We start from the raw sequence: 8,969 nt of genomic DNA, 5'->3' as shown, positions 1-8,969 counted from the left end.
CTCAAAACATCGACTTCTGTAATATACTACAATCGCGTTTATAGAAATGAATGAAGTTGACATACATACATTGTAGTATTCGCACTAACGATAGACAATATTGTCTGTTAAGTTTAATTTACTTTTACTGTACTGCTTTATTGAAAGTATAAAACCTTTTGATCACGATATGCTAGGCTTTAACTATGACTCCCGTAAGTACAAAACCAATATATTTTTGACGTGGACGAAGAAAACTTATCGTTAATTCTCGACTGTCAATTTTACTGTTTGACATTTGACATTTGTTGGAGCCTAAAGGTTTAGGTTTTGCCAAAAAGAAAGCGAGAAATGCTTTTACGTTTTACTGTTTATCATTTGTTAATCATGGCGTAGTAGTAAAGTGCAGGTGTTATGCCGGCGCCTGGGCGCCACTGAGATGTCACCGCGCATACTGAGTTGCAAAAGATGTCCGTAAATAGTAAACAGTTGACGCTGACGTCTCATGATCTTTCTAGATGCATAGCTCTTTGTAATGAAAAACAGGGTCATATCATGACGTAAATAGAAAATAAAATTCAAGTTAATTTTAGAAACTTTTAACTATTTACATCAGTTATAAATCCTTCAATTGATATAGTTCAGTCCAAAACAAAGGTGATAAAATGTTTAACTTATCTTAATCAAAACTAGAGAGTGGGAATGCTGCCATTGCATTATGTTTGGTCTCTCCTTTTAACGTTATTTGGTTAATAATAATTTCATAATAATCGAATGATTGCCCTTAAGCGTCATAAAACATTGGCGATCCAATTCAATCAAGCGGCTGAAGTCGTAAAAAATTATGGTTTTCGTAAGATTAAGATAAATTAAACACACAAATTTACAAACGTCTATCAAATCATTTTTATTAATAAAGATATTTTTAATGTTCTAATGTTTCTTCTGAATTAGTCAAATCATTGCATATTATATAAGTTTAAAAGCCTTTTCTTTTAGGCTGCAAGGCTGAACAGGTGTGCCTTTCGATTGGCCGCATGATGGAATTGTAGCCATACGTATATATATTATTATAACGTTCAATAAAAAAATATCTTATTAAAACTACTTTTCAATAAATCAACTAAAAGTTTTGTTTCCTCTAAAATTCCATCCCTCTAAAATCCGAGTTCCAAGCACCTTCCACCTAGATATCAAACTTATTTATTACGAAAAATTGCAATGTCATTATTGACGTTGACAGCTAAAGAATACCTTATATAAACATCGGACGATGTTCCGAGAAGAAAGGAGGTCTAATTATGTCATTCTATTAATTATTTATCCTACAGGAAACGTTTACATCAACACGTTCGCATATTACGCAATAAAACAACAATATGTACAAAATGTGTGTCTCCTACCTATACATTTTCCTTTAAGCATTTCAGGGACGTAGGCATTCTCTGTATTATATAACGTATACGTCCGGAGTAACTTGATGAACACGTACACAAATTATGAGTTATCATTGTTCTTATACATATCATTTATCTTATACAAAAATATAGGTACAAAATATTTTTATCGTTCTATTTGTTGTGAGATATTACCTTTATTTATGCTGCACATCTCAGCAATAATGATCACACAGAGTCCACTTCTCGGCCGTTTTATGACCTTAATTTGAGAATTGGGTGTAAATTTATGTAATTTAGAGATATTTTGATCGACGGTCACTCAATAAATATATTTTAAAGTCTTATTTTTAGTGATTTATTTTATAATATATTTATAAATGAAACGTAGGTTCAAAACTATCTCATTTTCATCACAAACATAATTTTTAATATAAACCTAAATTCCATATCATAATAATAATAATAATATTATCTAATAATATAATAATATCCCTCCTCCGTTGAAAAATCTACAACTAAAATCAAATTTTCGTCGAAATTATAAAAAAACATCTTCTTACTCAACAAAAATCTCACGTAATATAGTTTTTAATCCGTCCAAAAATATTTATTCATCTACTTCTTAACAATAATTCTTATTTTTAATTTCATTTTTTACATTTTATTTTTTTCTTATTTGCTTACACTGCTAACTTTTACTACTATTTCTTTCTACTGAGTATTAGATTCTTATTTGTTTTTATGCGACTGAGGCGCAAACTAACGGCTGTGGTCACTGGTAGAATGACCAGCGCTGTGGAACAATTCTGCTCCTCACCATAATGCTGAGCCAGGGCCAATTACGACCACAGCACACACGCATTACCCAATTAAACCTTTTTCTTAAAAAAATTGTTATCTCTCATTATTTTTTATTTATTTTTGATTATTGTTATTTTATGTGTTTCTGTGTGTGTGTGTTTTGTTAGTAACAAATGTTATGTCTATGTCTATGTTTATCCTTACAAAATGGAAATTCTACTATGCGCGAATGCAAAATCTAAATAATAAAAAATAGTCATAGAAAAAAAAACTACCACAGTCTATGTATACCCATTTTGTTAATGGGCGTTGCCGACCATTGAAGAAGGAATACGCCTGTCGTAAAAGTCATATCTTCTTGAAAAGACCCACCTAAACATAAAATAATATTAGTTAATTTTCTCAGGTTGAACTGATGTAACATGTACTCCTTGTTTCATTTTGTTGGCTAAAATGTACATGTCTGTAGCATATCGACCCTATTATAAAGGGACATTGATATTTGTCAACAGCACTTACGTTATCAGTTTATAAGGCCACGTGTGTTAAACAAACTACGTCTTACAGTGACCCTAGTGAAATAGTGAACTAGAACTGTTCATAAAAATATTCGAATATATAAGCGTTAATACTTTGTCAAACTAATGGTTAGTGTTGCGAATTCTGATAACGAATTGCCCTGAAGTGCCCCGCCCAAAAATCGCTAGATATACGCAACGCTGAAATCAAGGTTTTAAAGGTTCTTTTATACCCTTTATACGCGCAAATGACGTAAATGATCACTATCGTTATTGGAAGTTAATGACAACCGAATTGCTGGTGACAAGAGGCAGATGCAGTTACGCGAATAGTATAATTCGTAACTACTTCATAATTTATTCACAACAATGATATACTTAATATCATATTAAGTAAGATTACATAAAATAAAATAAATAGTCTTTATTCAAGTATTACATTATCAGGATTACATTAAATATAGGCCATTGTGTTTAACATTAGTACACGACCTCAGACGGAGTGAAGGCCTTCTCCAAATTCTTCCACGTGTCACTCATCTTCGCCTTCTTAACTGCTATCCCTTTGATTTAATCTTCCCAGGTTTTGAAGTGTGTCCTCTCATTGTTCTTCCTACTGGGCCATTCCATGTAGCGGTCTTTTTGACACAATTGTTATCTCAAACGTGGGCAATGTGACCGGCCTATTTCCAGTTTTAACTTTTACGAATTTACAATAATAAAACAGACTGCTGGATTCTACGAACATAGGATCCATCATCACAATGTCGAGGCTATTCAACTCCTTGACACCAAGGACCTAGTGAGAAGACTGAAAAGGACGAAACAATTTGAACTAGTGAATTAGTGTAAGTGCACATTAGTATTAAGTGCGTGAAAAAATAGAATACAAGAACATAGTGTCATCCCTTTAATATAGACTGTAAGTAGTGTTATTGAACACTTCTTTATGTTAAAATCCTTTTTAGTAAATTATGTGAGATTTAAATTACTTATTAGTCTTAAGTTTGGCTAGATCGTAATGTTCCATGTTGTACAGTAAAGACACAAGTAAAGTAAAAAAACGTTTCAACCGAGGGATAAAAATACTGGACAGAATTAAGAAAGATTACTTTCAAATTATAATGACGCAATACATCAAAAAATGTAATGTAGCTCTGTAGAAATCCCGGATCCCTCTTCAGACTATATCTAATAGTTGTTTGGGTAGAATGTGCGTCACTTATGGAAATAGCGACTAATAAATATTCTGATCGGCTATTTGTTTAGATTATTTACAGAATCATTAGGCGTTTAATAGTTTTTAAACTTGATTTGTTTATTCAATCATTGAAAGCTATTTATAAAATAATATTTGTTAAAAAAATACACTTATTTTCACCAAAAAAAAATTAAAATAAGATCGTACTTTTGTATAGTTCGTAATAGATACTTTTTTACAATTTTGTTGAGGGTAATGCAATATTTTGTCACGTCTGATCGCCACTTTAATTTCAATTCTTGGCTTTTCTATGAACATATATTCAGATGCATTTAATTGATAAGATATATGCAAATTTCCATTTTATTTTACGATTCCGCCCTCAAAGGTGATTATTTTGTGAGTATTATGACTTGTACTGAAAGTCTATAAAGATATATTAAAATAAATCTAATTTTCCTTTATCCCATAGACTAAAAATTATTTGCCTTTTTTCGACTAATTTTACTTCGAGTTTAATCAAGAGTATATCGAGCTTTGTAGTCAAGGCTTAATATTTATTGATAAATATTCTGTATCAACCCATTCTTTGTGATACACTGCTCGGTCGGAATTGGAACCCAGAATCAAATCTTTGGTTACCATTAACCATAAAACCACACAGCTGGTTAAGCATTAAGACAATTAAATCTTATAAAAAGAATTAGAGTTATAGAAATTTAGAGTAGAAATAGAACAATTGAAACTAAAATAATTAAAAAATCGATGAAAGGCCGGCAACCCACTTGCAAACATTTGCCCATTTGCCGCGTGTTCTATAAAAAAATGACACTTTTCTTCACCTGTAAATTATGGTTAAAGGTAATGCATGAATAGTTATGGCGCCTTTATTTTTCATACAAAGTATCCTGTATGGTATGACTAAAGGTAGAAATATGCCACAGGAAACATTTTTGATAAGGAAAGACGTGAAGAAATGACTATGAAATGTGGTTATAAGGTCACAATGATGCTTAATATTTTATTTGCACGTCATATAGTACATTAGAAGATACCTGTGTTTGTTTAGTGATCAACCGCATATTTGCGCTAGTATTAGGAGGAGTGACTCCCGTATGACCATTCCAAGAGAGTCTTGATATGTACGGGAATTTGATAAACTCTTTAACAAATATTAGAAATAGAGAAAACAAAGGTGTATCTTTGTTGAATGACCGACCGCTCCTGTATGGTAGGTATATTAATAAGCCTTCTTGCTGATTATCTGGCGTAATAGATGGGCAAAGGCTATATGGCTAAGGGCTATTATATATTATATAACAGCTCGTCGTTTACTCGTGACTTAGCGTTTACTAGAACTACGTGTATCTCCAAGGTTTTCTTTATATTTACGCGCGGACGCTTTACGGACCTCGATACAGAAAGTCCTCTTTCTGAGATTGTGTGCCGAGTACTACGGGCTACTGAACACGAAAGTTGCATGGATCTGGTTAGAGCTGAAAATTTCCACTTATTTAATAAGTGTTTGATTGTCCTCGTTTTCTAGCCCAACACACAAGCATCTCTTTTTTTTTTTTTTTTTTTTTTATAAAATAGGGGGCAAACGGGCAGGAGGCTCACCTGATGTTAAGTGATACCGCCGCCCATGGACACTCTCAATGCCAGAGGGCTCACGAGTGCGTTGCCGGCCTTTTAAGAATTTGTACGCTCTTTTCTTGAAGGACCCTAAGTCGAATTGGTTCGGAAATACTTCAGTGGGCAGCTGGTTCCACATAGCGGTGGTGCGCGGCAAAAATTGCCTTGAGAAACGCTCAGTCGTGGAACGTCGGACGTCGAGGTGATACGGGTGGAATTTTGTATTTTGCCTCGACGTCCGATGCTGAAACTCAGCTGCAGGTATTAATCCGAACAACTCCTCTGAACACTCTCCATGGTAAATGCGGTAGAAGATGCAGAGTGACCCCACATCTCTACGCAACGCCAAAGGATCGAGCCGCTCGGAGAGGGATTGGTCATCGACGATTCGAACCGCTCTTCGTTGGATACGGTCAAGTGGAAGGAGCTGGTACTGGGGAGCCCCCGCCCAGAGGTGAGAACAGTATTCCATGTGGGGCCGTATTTGCGCTTTATAGAGTTGCAAGCGGTGGCCCGGAGTGAAGTACCGTCTCGCCTTGCTGAGCACACCAAGCTTTTTGGAGGCTAATTTAGCCTTTCCCTCCAAATGACCGCGAAACTGAACGTCGTTCGATATGTCAACGCCAAGTATTCCGATGCTGGCTGTGGCTTCAAGAAGAGTGTTTTCGAAAAGAGGAGTAGCGACAAAGGGTATTTTTTTCGCGGAAAACGCGCAAACTTGTGTCTTCTTGGGGTTAAATTGGACTAGGTTTAGTCTACCCCAGTCCGAGACTCCACGTAAAAGAGTTTCGACTTCAGACACAAGTTTGTTCCGGTACTCATCGACAACTGCCCGAGAAATACCTGCCCGGCCAGTGTAAAGAGTATCCCCAGTGCTGTCGTCCGCATAGCAATGAATGTTGCTAAGTTGCAACATGTCATTGATATGCAGAAGAAACAGGGTCGGGGACAGAACACAGCCTTGTGGGACCCCAGCATTCACGGGTTTAAGGTCGGAACATGCTCCGTCGACGACGACCTTGATGCTCCGATCGGCTAGAAAGCTGGAGATCCAGTCGCATAATTTCTCAGGAAGCCCGTAGGCTGGTAGCTTCGAGAGCAGTGCTTTGTGCCACACCCGATCGAAGGCTTTCGCTATGTCCAAACTAACCGCTAGTGCCTCCCCCTTGGACTCAATTGCCTCTGCCCATCTATGAGTAAGGTATACTAGAAGGTCACCAGCTGAACGACCACGACGAAAGCCGTACTGATAATCGCTAATCAGCTGGTGGCCCTCTAGATAACTCAAGAGCTGGCCATTAATAATGGATTCCATTATTTTGGAGAACAAGGAGGTTATTGCGATTGGGCGATAGTTGGATGGATCAGTGCGATCGCCTTTTTTAGGGATCGGATGTATCGAAGCGGTCTTCCAGCACTTCGGGACAGTGCCGAGCGAGTACAGGTACCGGAAAAGGCGCGTCAGGACCGGAGCCAACTCAGGAGCACATGTACGCAGCACAATTGGAGGGATACCATCCGGCCCGCTCGACTTATGAATGTCCAAGGAAGATAGTGCTCTGCGAACAGCACGTTGCTGGAATGTGATTTCCGGCATTGAGTTATCACACCGCGAAATCACCGGTGGTGATCTCCCCCGGTCATCCAAAGTCGAGTTGGACGCAAAGAGACAGCCCAAGAGGTCGGCCTTCTCCTTCGCAGTGTGGGCGAGCGAGTCATCCTCTCTGTGCAGCGGTGGTATCGATGGCTGACAAAAATTCCCTTGTACAGCTTTGGCGAGAGACCAGAAGGCTCGGGTCCCAGAAGGGAGTTGGGCCAATCTCTCGCCAAATCTGGCGATGTGCTCTGACTTTGCCTTAGCGATTTCCCGTTTGAAGGACCTGGAGGCTGAGTTATATGCTTTTTTATGTTCGCTGGTATTGGCATCACGAGATATCGCCGCCTCCGCCCATGCATTAAAGCATTCTCGCTTTCGACGCGATGCCGCCTTGCAAGAACGCTTAAACCAGGGCTGTGACCTGCCACCGATCGGCACCGCAGAGAATGGAATAAAAAGTTCCATGCCCTGCATAACCACTTCGGCGACAGAGGCAGCGACGGAATCTGGAGCTTCCGACGAAAAGCACATAGGCCCCCAAGGGTAGGACGCAAAGAAAGACCGCATCCCATCCCAATCTGCTGACCGATAGTGCCAAATACGATGACAACCCGAAAAACGGGGCCGAGGAGGGCGCGTAGTAGGCACAGTACTCCGGACCACACAATGATCCGATGAACCCAATGGCGGGTCAACAGAGACTTGATAGGTCTCCGGATGTGAGGTCAGCAGAAGGTCCAACCAAGAGGGTTTATGACCATCCACATCTGGTATTCGCGTAATCGCAGGGACCATTTGTGACAGGTCGTAAGCTAAAGCAAAGTCGTGAAAGGATCTTCCCGCGTGATCGGTGGTTTCCGAACCGAGCCAATCGGCATGGTGAGCGTTAAAATCGCCAAGTATCACGATTTCAGCGCTAGGAACCCCTTCGAGCAGGGAATCTGTAGCCATTTGGATGTGCTCAATGAGTCGCTCAGTTTCGGTATTTCCGCTATGGGACCTATACAGGCATGCGTAGAATCGCGGATGGTCATCGCAGTCTACGCGCAGCCAGAGGCTAGATAGGTCCCTTCCTTCAAGCGACCCGAGGCGACGAGAACAGATATCCTCTCTGACGTACACGCAAACTCCCGCCCGCGGCACAAATGAATGTTCCAATTTGTACCCCGGGTAGGAGAGGTAGGAAGTATCAGCCGGGAAGGATATCTGAGTCTCAGTAAGGAAGAATAAGGCCGGCTTCGCAGTTTCGAGGTGAAAGTGAACCGCGTTAAGATTAAAGTTGAGCCCCCTAACATTGGTAAAGTCCACTGAGAGCGTGGAATGGGATGCCTTCGGTAAATTCTTCCGTTTGCCCCGAGATCGAAATTTATAGTTTTTTGAGCAGTTTTTGCCCACCCCAGAATACGAAGGGCAGCCTGTGCATCCACCACCGAATACTGATAGTTCCGATGATGGACGCTCAGAGGGGGATTCTCCACAGCGGAAACGTGTGGTACCCCCCTGGGGTAATCTCTGTTTAAACTGCATCTTCATATTCTGGGGGAGGGGGGAATTGATGGGCTCCGGGAGTCTCACTCACCGCACGAAACGCGAGTACAATAAGATGAACCTATTGCATCACTTCACGCCGGTTTTCTGTGAGACAGTGGTACTGCCCCGGTCGTGCCTGCCCGATTGGCTGAAGCCCGAAAGCAACAGCATGGCACTCCCACTAGGAAATTTCTTTTCGTCACAGTGTCAACACACTTTAACAGAAAGAGATGTATAACTTTAGTCAGAAAAGGGTGATTTATTGAATATGTGATGACAAAGACCCACTATAAAACTAATTATGATTT

The sequence above is a fragment of the Pieris brassicae genome, chromosome 9, assembly GCF_905147105.1.
Source record: "Pieris brassicae chromosome 9, ilPieBrab1.1, whole genome shotgun sequence".
Classification (NCBI taxonomy): Eukaryota; Metazoa; Arthropoda; class Insecta; order Lepidoptera; family Pieridae; genus Pieris; species Pieris brassicae.
This window is presented reverse-complemented; position numbering follows the sequence as displayed.